Here is a 16603-nt window from a genome sequence, read left to right as displayed (position 1 = left end):
AGCTTTCATCCCCATGTTCTAGTGTCTTTGGTGTGGAAGGTACTCTGCTGGCTACCAAAATAAAAATGTAAACATCAGCCGAGCCACAAAACCTTTGACCTACAATCTGTCCTGTTCACAATGTATACCAAGTCAATAGTGGCACAGAACTTGTGGGAGCAGCCAACCAATGTCTGATTTGACTTAAGGCTACATATCAGACACCGGTAAGGTGATCAAGAGCCAGGGACTAAATAGCCTAAAGACCAAGCTGCAATTAAACACTACTTGTCTTAAACAAAAAACAAAAACAAACAAACAAACAAACAAAACTCCCAATAGTCTTCCGCTATACTCACGTCCAGGCTGTATCCAATCATCATCAGAGAAACTTTCAATTGAAGTAGACAAGAACAGATGTGAAGACCCAAAGCCAGACATTATGCAGAGAGAGAGGGAGACATACTGCTCTAAATGGAAGATCTCCATCAAACCCTTCTACTTGGAGCTCAGGGTTCCCACAGAAGGGGTGGCAGAAAAAGTGAAAGAGCCACAGGGGTCAGGATCCTCAAGAGAATAAAGTCCTAAGAACTCAGGGTTCATAAGAACTCAGAGACTGAAGAGACAAGTACAGGGCTGACATGAGTCTGAATGAGGTCCTCTGCATATATATTATGACTTTCATCTTAGTGTTTTTGTGGGACTTAGTGTTTTTATCCTAAGTGTGTGGATGAGTGGGTCTCTGGTTTTTGTGCCTGCTCTTGGGGCTTTTTTCCTTCTGATGGGATGCCTGATCCAACCTGGATGTGATGGGTTTTTTTTTTATTTAATTATATTTTATTTTGTCATGTATGGTTGTTATCTCTTAGAAACTTGCTCTTTTCTAATGAGAGACAGAAAAAGAGTGGCTCTAGAGGGAAGGGGAATTCAGGAAAACGAGGAGGAGTAAAGAGAAGGAAATTGTAAATAAGACATATTGTATGAGAAAATAATCTATTTTCAATTTTAAAAAATGTATAATAATTTGTTGTTTTTCCCCTGTTCTTCACATCAATTTTTAGCTTTTGAGCCTTTTCCACCTTTCTTTCAAGATTAATAATCACTATCTTGAATATGTGGTTTTACTCATCTAGTGTGCATCTTTCATTTTTTAGTACTGTATTTTGGTCCTTTATCTCCAGTCATCTTCCTTTCAGTAAGTCTTTGTTACATTTCTTTCCTTCTTTGTTTGTTTTGTCTGTTTCTCTCTGTACCTTCTCTCCAGTCTTATTTTCATAATAAGGTCCATTTGAATTCAACTAAACTTTGAATGGTTTTGGAGCATCCGATCAAACATATAAGATAAATAAATACGTATCTTTAAAAGATTTTTTATATTTTTTTATTGCATACAGTTGCCTGTCTGACTGAATGTGTGTGTACTCTGTATGCAGGTGCCTATGGAGGCCAGAAGAACGTGTTGCATCCCTTGGAATTGGAGTTCCAGATGGTTGTGTGGTACCTTTTGTGGGTTCTGTAAACTAAACCGTGGTTCTTTGCAAAAGTGGTGAGTGGTCTTACCAGCTGTCCTGTCTCTCATCAACCCCTACTGAACAGTTTTGAGATTTACTTCAGCTACCACTCCCATCAAAGAAGTCATTTCCTTCATGTGAGCAGATGTCCCCTTAAATAGAGTATAGCGGCCTGGCCATATTTCATTGCCTTTACTTCTTCACTGCCCTCACTAATGGGTTATGACTTTGAATGGAGTGGCTGGATCATCAACATTAGATATGGCTTATACAGCATCATGATTTTCTTTTCAGTGTCTCTTTTCATGATTCCTAGGCTATCCAGTATGTCTAACAGACCACTCTAATGTAATTATTGTAAATGTCCGTTGAAGTTTGACAACTTTAGTTTGGAGGTAGAGTGACTTTGTGGTTCAACATTCAAAGCATGATGGTTTATTTGGAACTAAACATGTTCTCCAATTTCAGTGTGCTTCATAGGGCAGGGATGGGAATGATGACATTTTCTTGGTATTAGTGACTATTTTCTTTTTACTTGTTATTCATTTTTATTATTTTCTCTGGGCTTTATGGTGGATGTTTGAACTAAAATATCTTTTTCCATTACCTTCAGTAGGAAAGTTTCTGCTTGTGTGTATATGAGCATATTTATATGTACATGTATGTGTTTATGTATATTTTACTGGATATAAGTTTATATAGTGTCTCTTCACTGAACACTGACCTCTTTTAAGGCAGAGCTATTCTCTCTCTTTTTATTCTCAGTCTCTAGCACTAAGCACAGTAGACTTTCAACAAAAACTTTTAAATGAGTTGAATATAATTGATTTTATTTATTTGATTGTCAACTTTTGACCAAAGAAAGGATCAAACAAGTATAGTGATATTATGCATTTCAAGATGCCACCAAAAAAAAGAAAGAAAGAAAAAAAAAAAGCCTTAACGCTTTCTCAGACAATTAAGAATAGTGCTTCCTCAAGATCCAGCTATACCACGCCTAGGCATATATCCAAAAGACACTCAAGTACACAACAAGGACATCTGCTCAACCATGTTTGTAGCAACTTTATTTGTAATAGCCAGAAGCTGGAAACAACCCAGATGCCCCTCAGTTGAGGAATGGATACAGAAATTGTGGTACATCTACACAATGGAATATTACTCAGCAATAAAAAACAAGGAAATCATGAAATTTGCAGGTAAATGTTGGGAACTGGAAAAGATCATCCTGAGTGAGCTATCCCAGAAGCAGAAAGACACTCAGGGTATATACTCATTCAGAAGTGGACACTAGACATATAATATAGGATAAACATACTAAAATATGTACATCTAAAGAACCTAATCAGGAAGGAGGACTCTGGCTAAGATGCTCAATCCCCATTCAGAAAAGCAAAGAGGATGGACATCGGAGGAGGGAGAAAACTGGGAACAGGACAGGAGCCTACCACAGAGGGCCTCTGAAAGGCTCTACCCTGCAGGGTATCAAGGCACATGCTGAAACTCATAGCCAAACTTTGGGCAGAGTATAGGAAATCTTATGAAAGGAGTGGGAGATAGTAAGACCTGGAGAGGACAGGAGTTCCACAAGAACAGCAACAGATCCCAAAGTCTGGGCACAGGGGTCTCTTCTGAAACTGATACTCCAGTCAAGGGCCACTCATGGAGATGGCCTGGAACCCTTGCACAGAGGTAGACTATGGCAGTTCAGTATCCAAGTGCGTTCATAGTAATGGGGATAGGGACTGTCTCTGACATGAACTGACTGATTGGCCTGCTCTTTGATCACCTCCCCCAGAGGGAGGAGCAGCCTTACCAGGCCACAGAAGAAGACAATGCAGCCACTCCTGATTAGACCTGATAGACTAGGATCAGAGGGAAGGGGAGGAGGATCTCCCTTATCAGTGGACTGGGAGAGGGACACGGGTGGGGAAGAGGGAGGGTGGAATTGGGAGGGGAGGACGGAGGGAAATACAGGGGGATACAAAGTGAATAAACTGTAATTAATAAAAATATAAATAATTTTTTAAAAATAAGGTGGATATCAATAAAGGAAAAAACAACTATTAAAAAAAGCCTTGACAAAGCACTTCAGAATAGATTGGAAAGTTCCTTATACTTTTTGTATTGGCGTTCTCTAGAAAAACAGACCCCATATGTACTGTTGCACTTGGATATTTTCACAGAGAGAGAGAGAGACAGGCAGAGAGACAGAGACAAACAGAGAAAGGCACAGAGACACAGAAAAACAGAGAGTAACATGTTATCTTATTGGATACAGGCACCCACACACAACAACTGAGAGGAGACCCAGACAGGTCTGTTTTAAAGAACTGACTCAAAGGACAGTGGAACTCACAAGTCAAAATCTCCAGGGTGGGCAGGAGAACAGAGTGCACACTGTGAACTTGTGACTGAAAACAGCCTAGGCACAGCTCTCCTTCTTCCTTGACCTTAGCCTTTTCTTTTGCAGCCTCTGAAGAAGTACAATGACTACCCCCACTCCAGAGGACACTCTCCTTTACTTTAAAGGGTACTGATTTAAACGTTAATCAAACCTCAAACACAAAAACATGCTCACACCAAGAATGATGTCTAACAAAAAAGTTGGGTTCCACAGCCTAATCTCGTCAATTCATGAAATTGACCACAGCCTATGGTGTGCTTTGGGAAACTGCATGTGTAGTCCGGGCTCTAAACTCAAGGGCTGTTATAGCACATTTATGGAGAGAGTGCCATTCAGCAAGCACCACATCTGCAGGGAATGACAACATTATAATTGGAGCTGAGCCTTCTTTCGCCATCCTTGCTCTCCAGCCTCACGTGATGGGTAATTTGGAATGGTGTTTATGTATGCTTTAGCTAAAACTTGAGATTTATAATGTTTCATAATCAACCTGCAAAGTGAGTCCCAATTTCACATGAGCTGAATGGAGACTCAAAATCAAGCAACAAATATTAGGATTATCCTTCCATTACACCCCCCTTTGAAAAATGACTCCTTGCCGCCACATGAAGGGTTCTCTAAGCTTTAATACTGAACAGAGATTTAAAGGGATTAACATCAACCACCTTCCAGTAAACACCCGAAATGCATTTTAACATCTAGTATTTCATCTTTATTTGAGTGCTTCCAAACTGTAATGTTCTGGTCATGTAAGAAAGACTGTCTGGCCCTGTCCATTCCTATCCCTTCGAAGTATTCGCAGTTCCCCACTGACCCTCTTTCAGCAAGTTTTTTTTTTTAAGTCTTTTGTTTCTGCTGCTGTTTTGTGTCTTGCTGACATCAGTTGGTCAGATTTATGGGGCTGTGTGCAGAAGTTCCCACTGGGCATGTCATTATTACTAATGCCTCTCCCTTCAGCAACCTGTGTTTATAATGGCCATTTAGTTGCTTTGTCCAACTCTTTGAATTCCTAGGGCTTACACCTCACTGGAAGAGCACTTCTTATTGCCAAGGTACTTTGAAAAACACTTGACTCTATTTTCACATAGGGCTATTTTTAGTGCCAGCAGTGGACTTAAACAGATCTGCTCCTTGATTGTTTATTTTTGCCCAGACATTTATTTGGAAGATGTTAGCACTCTTTGGGGTTCCACAGATGCCCCGTTTGTTCATTCAACATCTTCTAGTGCACCAAATATGGCCATGACCAGCTTGTGCACGGATGAAATAAAAGTTAACACTTTCTTATCATGAAAATATATCTGAGTAGATCTTTGACCTTCGGTCTTCCTGTGTTTGGTGTGTGATAAGTGAGCATATGGATGTGTATGCATGTTCTTGTGTTGGGGTACAGGCAGATGCCTGCATGGTCCTGGTGTGAAAACCACAGTGCATTATCTAGCTATACCTCCTTGCTTTTCCAAATTGCCTGGCTCTTCCCTACTTCTGGCCTAGAAGAGTCTCCCACCTCTGCTGTCTCTACATTCAGTGTCCATTTGGGGGATGGGTGTCTGAAATTATAGACACTTAGTTACTGCATCTAGCTTTCCTGGGGTTTCTGGAATGGGAGCTCAAGTCATCAGGCTTGCCCCAAATGCTTTTACCCAGTAAGGCATATCAGTAATCCCGTCTTTAGTTTTCTTCAAATACACAGAATATATTTTTTGATGATGGGTCTCATAGTAACTTCCAATTGTGTAAAAATGATTATTACCAGAAAATATGGAATGGTTTTGTTAATTAAATAAAATGATTACTGGTGTAAATGATATATAGCATGCCTGGTTTGAATGGGATGTTATTTGTGTAAGATTTTACTAATGGAAACTTATTCCAACATGTCTTCCCTTTAATCTGTGTCAGTGCTCAAAGCCCCTTCCATTCATACAATATTTTGTACAAGGTGACATAAATAAGTACATATTTGTAAATTATACTAGAGTGATATCATCACGTTATTAATTTTAATATATTAATTTTAATGTCTCCTCCACAAAAAGTTAAGTACTGTGTATTTTATAAGGTTTAAAGACTACTGAGTAAATGAAAACAAGAATAATTTACTAGATTAGATTAGATTGATTAGCTTATCTATTTAACTAGGGAAGGTGTATGATATAAAGATAATCTAATGGAAAGTAAGGATAATTTTGTAAACATTTGTTTCCAAGAAAAGTAAAATAAGGAAATCATGAAATTTGCAGGTAAATGGTAGGAACTGGAAAAGATCATCCTTAGTGAGGTGTCCCAGAAGCAGAAAGACACACAGGGTATATGCTCACTCAGAAGTGGATACTAGACATATAATATAAGATACTAAAATCTGTACACCTAAAGAAACTAATCAAGAAGGAGGACTCTGGCTAAAATGCTCAATCCTTATTCATAAAGGCAAAGAGGATGGACATCAGAAGAAGGAGAAAACAGGGAACAAGTCAGGAGCCTGCCACAGAGGGCCTTTGAAAGGCTCTACCCTACAGAGTATCAAAGCAGATGCTGAGACTTATGGCCAGCCTTTGGGTAGAATGCAGGGAATCTTATGAAAGAAGTGGAAAATAGTAAGACCTGGAGAAGACAGGAGCTCCACAAGGAGAGCAACAGAACCAAAAATTAGGGTCCAGGGGTCTTTTCTGACAGTGATACTCCAACCAAGGACCAAGCACGGAGATAACCTAGAACCCCTGTACAGATGTAGCCCATGGCAGTTCAGTGTCTAAGTGGGTTCCATAGTAATGGGAACAGGTACTGTCTCTGACATAAACTGATTGGCCTGCTCTTTGATATCCTTTCCCTGAGGGGGGAGTAGCCTTACCAGGCCACAGAGGAAGACAATGTAGCTATTCTTTTTTTAATTTTTTTATTTTTTTAATATTAGTTACAGTTTATTAACTTTGTATCTCAGCTGTACCCCACTCTCTCATTCTCTCCCAATCTCAGCCTCCCTCCCTCATCTCCTCCCTGCCCGTTTCCAAGTCCACTGATAGGGGAGGACCTCCTCCCCTTTCATCTGGCCCTGGTTTATCAGGTGTCTTCAGGACCAATGAAGCTATTCTGATGAGACCTAATAGAATAAGACCAGAAAGAAGGAAAGGAAGACCTCCCCTATCAGTGGACTGAGAGAGGGGCATGGATGAAGAAGAGGGAGGGGAGGAGGGAAGGAGCTACAAGGGGAAATACAAAGTGAATAAAGTGTAATTAATAAAAATTTTAAAAAATGCAAAAAATTCAACCAAAAAAAAGTGAAAACAAAAACCAAACCAAACCAACCAAACAAACAAACAAAATACCAACCCTTTGAAAGAAACTTCCCAAATAGCAAACAGATGTTGCTAAAGCTTCTCTTACTAAAAACAAAGAAAATATTAGCTAAATTATCTCAATTATCCATGTCAAAAACACTGGGAATTACCAAACTATACAAGAAGGCAGAAAATGTTGAAGGAAATCTATGATTTTGATAACAGAAGTAGGGAGATATTCCCACCATTTGCATGGCCAAACAACTATGGCAGCTGTAATCTGTGGACCCATTGGACAGAATTGACTTGATTTGGAGCACTTCACACAGCTTGATACCACAGACTACTGTCACTGTCTGGTCACAGCGGGAGCCTGGGGAAGTCAAGGTCCACTTTAGGTAGAGCTGCTATTGTTTAACATGACTTGGAAGGAGTTTTGCTCATCCGACAGACCCAGTTTTCAGTTCCTTGTCAAAAGCAAATAATTCCTTGTGATAATTAACACTGGGCTTACTAAAGCTACAGTAACAGTTGAAACAAATTTGAAAGAAAATTCTGAAGATTGAAAATTATCCTACAGGTTTTTGCTTTGTTTTTTGTTTTGTTTTTGTTTTTGAAAAGCCCTGATATATCACTGGAGATCCAGAATTCCAAGTATATCCATGTCTCCAGGAAAGACTAACCAGGGTCTCAATGACTTATTAGCAGGGAGTGAAGGTTAACACAAACGTGAAGATGACTGAACTTCAAATGGGGCACAGGGCTCCCATTAGAAAAGGGTAGGTATCCTAATAGCTCAAGTGAATCTGGGTTATCATTGAACACTAAGCCATGCTGACCCCAAGCAAAACATCCATACAGGTTTAGATAGGCAAACAATTACGTATATGTACAAATTAGACAGAGACTAAATAAAAAAGTAGACAGATAAACAAACAGAAACCTTCTGTGGATACATCCTGCAACAAGCAGACAACTTATGTAATCAATCTTGAGAAGACACTAAACTAAGATAAACTAAAAATAGCTGCAACTAAATAAAAACAATGAATCTAGAAAAGCTGAAACAATCTCCATTATGCAAACATTCCTGTAATTTTTAATTTTTTATTTATTACAATTTATTCACTTTGTATCCCAGCTGTAGCCCCTTCATTGTCCCCTCCCAATCCTGCCCTTCCTCCCTCTTCTTCTCCATGACCCTTCCCCAGTTCACTGATAGGGGAGGTCCTCCTCTCCTTCCATCTGACCCTAGCCTATCAGGTCTCATCAGAACTGTCTGCATTATCTTCCTCTGTGGCCTGGTAAGGCTGCCCCCAGCTCAGGGAGATGTAATTTTAAAAATGTATCTATTTGCTAATTTATTTTAACCTCAAAATAGTTTCTGAGTTCTTTCACAGTGCCAAGGTTCTGAATGCACTCTAGTAAAAACATTGAATGGTGCAATACATTTGCCTCTGGGCCAGATGGAAGATAGTACTCTCTACCTTATTAATATGACTCTGATACAGAGATGGCCAGGTGATTAAGCCACTATTGGGGCAATATCAATTAAGTCTTCTGCCTCTACACCTTGTTTTCTCTTTCATAAGATAACATAGAGTCTACTAGGTTGAATGTGTTCCCAAGTTACAGCTGCAAGTCCACAGGCTCTAGAAGAGAACACAATACTGTTTTTCTGCTAGATGAGCATAACATGTAACTTCTCTCTAAACTGTTATCTTTATAGTCATAGCTTGACATTGAGATGTGGCTCTCGTCCCTCATCTGAGAAGTTTGTTTTTGCACAAGATGACAGTGACTAGAGATTTACAGTTAACTGTTCAAAGGGCAGAGAATAAGTGTCTGTGGAAATGTCCTAAATGTGACACTTATGTCATATTTTTTGACCCGAAGATTGGAGTTCATCACTGGAAAGTGAATGAAAAAATTGTAAGATCTAGAGGTTGTGGACAACTGTTGCATATCAGATCTTTCTGAAGATGATAGGGCCTTTGTGAACATATACTCATTTGTGACTGCATGCACAAGATTAAGCCAGCCAAAATTCCGCTGTGGATCAGGGAGGAGATCACAATGTCCCACCCCTAGCTCAGGGGCTTTTAGTTGGTGGGGGAGGGAGAACAAGTTTTCTTCAGGAATGGATCCTGTTAGGTGGTCCATGTTCTAGTGGATTGTCCCACTCCCGTGTACATACTGACAACACTAAGTGGAGTCAGTGGGTGAAGATTAAACAAAAAACCATGAAGTTGTGAAGAAAAAGTGGTGGGAGTTACCAGAGGAGATGAAGGGAAGAGAGTGGGGGTGAATTTGATCAAAATACTTTGTACTGGGTATGATGAAACTTCACGATACAGAACCAGAACAAAGAAGAAAGACAAGAGAGGGTATGGGGGTGGACATGATGAAAGTACATGATCCAAAACAAAGAATGGAGACAAGAGCGGACACGGGGGTGGATATGATGAAAGCCTATGATACACATGTCTGAAAATGTCATAATGGATCCTATCATGTTGTAAAATGAACAGAGCACAAAATATGTGTAGCTTAAAACATAACAAAAAATGATGAATCAGAAGAAATGTATTTAACTAAAGGGGAAGAAATGGAGAAAGAGAAAGAAGACATCAGCATGACATATAAAAAACAAGGAGTAAAGTAGTAAGTGTAAATACCACTGTTTCAATAGTTACATTCATTATAAATGAATTTAAAACTTTAACCAGAAAGGATAGATAGACTGGTGTTGAAAATAATCCTGGGGCTGGAGAGATGGCTCAGTGGTTAAGAGCACTGACTGCTCTTCTGAAGGATCAGGGTTCAATCCCCAGCACCCACATGGCAGCTCACAATTGTCCATAACTCCTGATCCAGAGGATCCAACACCCTCACTTAGACATGCATGTATCAAACACCAATGTACATAAAATACAAGTAAATGAAAATAAAGAAAGAAAACAATCCTGCAGGAAATGAATGAAGTCCTGAGAAAATAGATGTTGCTGACATGTAAGGCCAAGGGCCAATGCCTCAGCTCCATAGGAGGGTCAAAGCCTTCTCTGTGTGAGGTTCAGAGGGATGTGAAGAGCTTCCTCTGGTGGGAATGTTGACAGTGTATGCAAGAAATATCCACCGTAGCTTTCTCTCTACCACCAAGTTGTTTATGGTCCGAGACTGTTCCCCTACAGAGATTGATCCTACCAAGTTTAGCAATACCTGCCTTTTGTTTATCTGTATGTGGTAGTTCTGCCTTCTTTTTCAGCTGTATGCAATAAGCCAGACTCCCAGTTCAGATGTATGTAATAAACATACTAACCCTCCAGGACGCTGTGGCTTCCTTATATGAGAAGCCAGCTCACCCAATCCCAGCTTTTCTGTCTTTTCTTTATTCTCTTACCCCCATCAGGTCAGTCACCAGAGTCATGTAGGATATGGCACAGTCCATGCATAAGCCACATATAAGTGAATGATATTAAATTTTAGGATACAAATAGTCTAAACCATTTGAGAGGTAGAGTGATTATATTAACATAAGTTATAATATCATAATTAATAAAATACATATTACCACAGTGGCAAGACACACAAAACCTCAAGCCAGGTGGATTGAAGGTAGAAGAGTGATCATTTCAATAACAGTAGCTGAATAGTTCACTATTGATTATTGATAAGACAACTAGATGGAAATAATTTGCTGAAAATGAAAAAAAAGGGATTGAGGGTTATAGCAGAGTTGCTGAGGATGAAGAAATTGGGCAGTTTTCCAAAATGTTTTTGTTAGCTTTCAATGGCACCATTTAAATATTATTTTTATGTCCATTAATAATTATCAAAAGGGCGATCAAAAGCATAGCTGTGGTTACAGTACTCGGGAAACTGAAGTATAAAGACTGAAAGTGCAAAGTCAGTCTGAGTGCATAGCTAGAGCTAGTCTCAAAAACTGATGAACAAAATAAGCAACAGTAGTACAAAAACCTTACAGCACTGATAATCAGAACTTAAATTACATTCATTATAGTAGTGCCTTTTCTTCAGATGTGACTTTAAATAATCATTTATAATTAACAGAGTATATGCATGGCAGAAAATTTAGAAAAGAAAAAAATCTCAGATCCATACATTTTGGCTGATTTAAAAATTCTGCATATCCTATGTAACTAATTACTGTCTTACAATCTTTTTATTGGAGTAATTTGATAGAAATAAACCACTTATATAAATAGGTGTGCTCATTTAAAAGATTTGGTGATTATGCTCACCACTATGCTACCAATGATCTCATATATTTTTTTAATGCATAAAGACATAGTTCCCTCCTGGAAACAATAACTCAGTTTGTATTTCATTATCATGCTACAAGAATACATTTTCTAAGAAAGCAATTTCTGATTGCTGAGCATATTCTCATTTCTTTAACTCTCCAGTTACAGTTGGATATTCCAGTCATTCTTTTAATAAGCAGTTATTTTCTGCACAGTGGCTGCTTTGTATCTTGAATATTTCTACAGTACTCTACAAAACAGACATGGCTTCATCCTCATGACCTCTTCACCTTTACACCACGCAACTAATAAGATGAATATTGCCAAATATATGTATTTTTAGATAATTGTTTATAAAACAATCTCAAAAGTAGTGACAGATTTTCTAACACTTCTGTCAAAGTTCATGATGCCTTCAGTTTCCCTAGAAACAACATGAATGTTGGGAAGATTCTCAAAGCATACCAAAAGATCAACTGCCTTGCTAGTGCTGAGACTAAGAAAGTTGCTTCATGTTTATTTTGAGACCATGTGGAAGAAAATGAAGGAAGTTAAAATGAATTGGATGTGTACATGACATTTAAGTTAGACTTTCAACGGCAGACTAACTTCAGAAATCTTCCCACTCAAATACTTGATTTTCCATTTCCATTGATAAATCAGACATTTTCAAAGGATGACTCTTAAATAAGGTCATGACTGAAAGCATTTGAAAAGTAATATGGATAGAAAGCCATTACCTATAACAAATACCAATAGTGCAATAGCTATCAATCCTGAATGTATTTTTAAATAATTTATTTATTTTTTATTTTATGTACATTAGTGTGAAAGTGACAGATCCCTTGGAATTGAGGTTAAAGGCAGTTGTGAGCCGCTATGTGGGTGCTGGGAATTGAACCCGGGTCCTTCAGAAGAGCAGACTGTGCTCTTAAGCACTGAGCCATCTCTCCAGTCCCCTGAATATAATTTTTAACCTGAAACATGAGAGATGTAATAAAGCTAAAACAAATAAATAAATGTTTTTTTCTGTAATCTCATCTAATTACTGAGATAAATATATGTCTTAAATATGAGAATGCCCAATACCTTCCCTGCTTTGTTTCTTCCAGAAAGAGTTCAAGATTTGAAAGAACATCCCCAAACAACACAAATATTAATGATTTAGAGGTAGGTTAGGCTCTACATGAAAACATTAATGTTTCAACCTTTAGGGTTTACTAAAAAAACTAGTAGAATAATTTTTTTGAAGAATCATATCGTTTTTAGCTTTTGAGAATTTTTACTATATAGCACTTTTTTGGCAAATACATCTGTTCTGTGATTGAAATCATCAACTTGGAAAGAATTTGAAGATCTCTGTTAAAGTTTCATCACTTAACCTCAGAAATCAATGCAAACACACACAAGCTACATGTATTGCCCTTGAGAACATAAAATAATAAGAAAGAAGAAAATCATCACGCAGATAAAAAGGAAGATTTGGGATGATCAAACACTCTCAACCTACATTTATCTGTATAAAACTGTTTATTAGCAGAAACTTCAAACAAATTGGGTCATTAAAAAAAACAGCATGATATAGCAACCATTAAAATAAAACTCAAATAATGTTGTGCTATCTCATAAATGCTCCTGCAGATAAGCTTCACTTATGAAAGACATCTAAAAAGCAGAAATTGACTGGCTACAGATCAAACATGTAAAGCTTTAAAGTAACAATGAAAAGAAACATGCATTGGCTCCAGAACGGAAAAATCCTTCCCGGAGCCTCCCCCACTGACTTTATAAACCTACAAACCAAGGTTATTAGAATATCAGTTGCTGACTGAGTAATTACTAGGGATTTTGGTTTCTTCTTGAGAACATCACTACCCACTGAACAAAGAATTTAAAGTAAAAGAAAAGATAGAGAATCAATATTAATTATTTGAGATTGTTTAACCTTGGGTAGAATCTTGGATGAGAGCTGTCATTAACCATTTGGAATGGAGTGTAAAATGAAGACTACGTTTTTACATAAAATACACAATACAACCAAAGTACTCAAGTTCCTGAAGATTTCCCATAGAAAATCTACATTAAATTTTCCTACTCACATTTCTTTCTCATGCTGATAGTTACAGTACAGCTCAAGGTAACCATCAGAAGTTAGGAGAATAAGATGGTTATGAAATTTTATTTTATATTTGGAAAACTACACAGTTTCTTCTGGGGCTGTTTATTCCGTAATAATCACTAGAGCAACTGTTTAAGTTCTGGAACTTTTCTGATGCAGGTAAACTCTGGGTTCCTTATAATTTAAGAGAAAAAGCTAGGCATGTAATTTTTGGACTTAGCACTTAATAGACAACTTGGGATCTTTCAGGACTCTTTATTTTTTCCCCAGCAAGCATTTCAGTCACTGAACTTTCACCACGGATTCATGAATGAATAAAATATTCCAAGCATTAGTACACAACAAAAATACATGCTAGGAATGATAAAAATTATTGTTCTCCTTGAGGTGATTACAATGCGTTCATATGAATTATGTAGATTTGGTAAATAATTAAATCTGATTAAAAGGGTTTTTTTTTCCAAATCCTTTGTGTCACTGTGATAAAATACCAACCTAATGGAGGAAGGATTTATCTTAGCTCATGTTTCAGAGGACTCTGTAGTCACTTGGTTTCTGTTGTTCTGTCCACAGTGGCCCAGAACTTCATGGTGTACATGCATGTATGAATCCAGACAGGAACTAGAAAGAGAGGTGGGATATTAAGTAAAGACACATCATGGCAGACAGGAACTAGAAGGGGAAGTGGGATATTAAGTAAGGACACATTGATTCACTGCCTCTAGGTAGATACTAGCTACTCAAGCTTCAAGAATCTAGGAGGAAGATCTAGGCTTTAACACATAAACATGACATTTCATGTTTAAAATATAACAGGTGTATTATTTTAGTTTGGCACACATTGGTATTTAAAAAAAAGATTGACTCAAGTGGCAATATAAGATGATGTAAAATTGACACTAATAAAGCCAATTTGTTTTTCTAATAAAAACTGAAATTATAACATTTATTCTCCATGATGTTTTTTTCATGTGGACAACTGAATCTTTTCTGGAAATACTTTCTGGAGATGACCTAGAAGATCTTCTTTCTCCCTGTCAAAGGATGTTTGTTTCTGAAAAAACAAGTCTTTGTATCTAGGCAACCTAAGGCTGGGTAGAGGAACTACACTCGTCTGACAAACTTGCATACCTGGATACCTAGTGCATAGATTCCTATTTGATGTGGAGGTATTCCTAAATATTCATCTGTGATTTCGGTGACGTTGCCTACACTTTAAATTAATATATGCATGTTGGCTGTGACATTTTCATTCTCATTCTATCGCTTAGGACTTTCTAAATCCGAAAGCAAATGAACAGTAGGACTCAGGACAAAGAGAACTCCCCAAAACAAACACAACAAAATCAAAATTTTACATCACTGTATGCCACCTGGAAGATGACAGGGAAGGAACCCTGATGATGCTGACCATGTCGCAATACCTGAGAAACTGAAAGAGTGAGCAATTGGGAGAGAAACTCTACAACCAATCCTATCTACTAGGGAGAGCACAGTATTCAGTAATGTAATGCGCTGTTTCAAAACCACAAAGACTCCCTTCCATTAGTAGATTAATAGACTTATGATACAGTGACTCTTGAGAACACCCTTACAGGAATAAGTAAATATGCTTCATTAATAACATTTTGTTAATGGTCTCAATTCTCCCACAAAGAGACACAAACCAGCTGATGGAATCAAAACATAATATCCAACCACTCATTACAAAGGCATACATCATTAGCAAAGACTCATATAGCATAAAAATAAAGGTACAATAATGTAATTATAAGCATGCTACAGGTCTGAGTATATAGTCTTATATTCAGCAAAGCAGATTTCAAGTCAAAATTATGCCAGAGAGATAAAAAGGTCACAATATTTTAATAACAGGTATGGTCCATCAAGAAGATAGTCTTTGACAAAGTCCAAGATTATAATAAAAGCCCTGGAGAAATAAGGAATAGAAGGCACATACCTAACAAATCTAAGACTACATAGGACAAACTTACTGTTAACATTATGCTTAAACAAAAGCACTTTTTGAAGTTGAGCACAAAAGAAAAAAAATTGTTCACTATCCACTTCCTGTTCAATATTATGCTTGAAGTTTTAGCCAGAGCTGTTGAGCAAAGGAAATTAATAAAAAAGAACACAAATGGAAAAGAGGTCAAATTATCCCTATTTGTACAATGGAAATCAAAATTACATTGAGATTCTATCTTTATCAAAACAGTCAGAACGGTCAAGGTTAATGAATTTGCGGTTAATAATGCTAAACAATGCTCTTTAAAAAGCCTGCGCAAATGCTCTCAAAGATGTTTTATAGTACATTGCTGATTACACTTTAAACTACAGAAACTACTATGAAAATCTGTATGGAAGCTGCTCAAAATGTGAGAGAGAAACTACTATATGATGCAGCGATGCTACTCCACTCAGGGGAGTAGATACACTCAACAGATTCTCAGGTGGATTACTGCAAAGACCCCGGCCTGCCTGTGTTTACACAGCACAGTTCACTCTAGCTGTGTCTCAGGGCCAGCCTCTGAAGGATGAAGAAAATGTTGTGTAAACAGAGGAGCTATATTATAATGTATTATACTGCATTCTGTTGTTATTATAACGTATTATGCATTATATATTAAAGTAATGTATAATGTAGTGTGTGTTAAAAAAAAGAAAAAAAATTGTCATTTGCAAGAAAATGGATGGAACTGAAGGTTATCATATTAAGCAAAATGAACCAGAACAAGAAAGGCAAAGGCCATATGTTTTCTGTCATACCATGACCAGTTTTTATGTGAGTTCTAAGGATTTTAATTTATTTCTCATGTTGCCTCAGCAAGTGGTCTTACCCACTGAGACATCTCAGCCACTTGATTTAAGGAATTTGCTTTAAATAGATTCACAGATAGAGAGAGAGAGAGAGAGAGATGAACAAGAGAGAAAGAGAGCACTATAGTAACAAAATAGTATAATACTGGCCAAAAACTGACTTGGACAACAATGAAATAGAAGATTCAGGCAAAAGCCCATGTAGCTACAACATGGCCATGGCA

Source organism: Psammomys obesus, unplaced genomic scaffold, assembly GCF_907164565.1.
Source record: "Psammomys obesus unplaced genomic scaffold, mPsaObe1.curated_primary_1811, whole genome shotgun sequence".
NCBI lineage: Eukaryota > Metazoa > Chordata > Mammalia > Rodentia > Muridae > Psammomys > Psammomys obesus.
The sequence above is the reverse complement of the archived record's forward strand: the minus strand, read 5'-3'. Positions refer to the sequence as shown.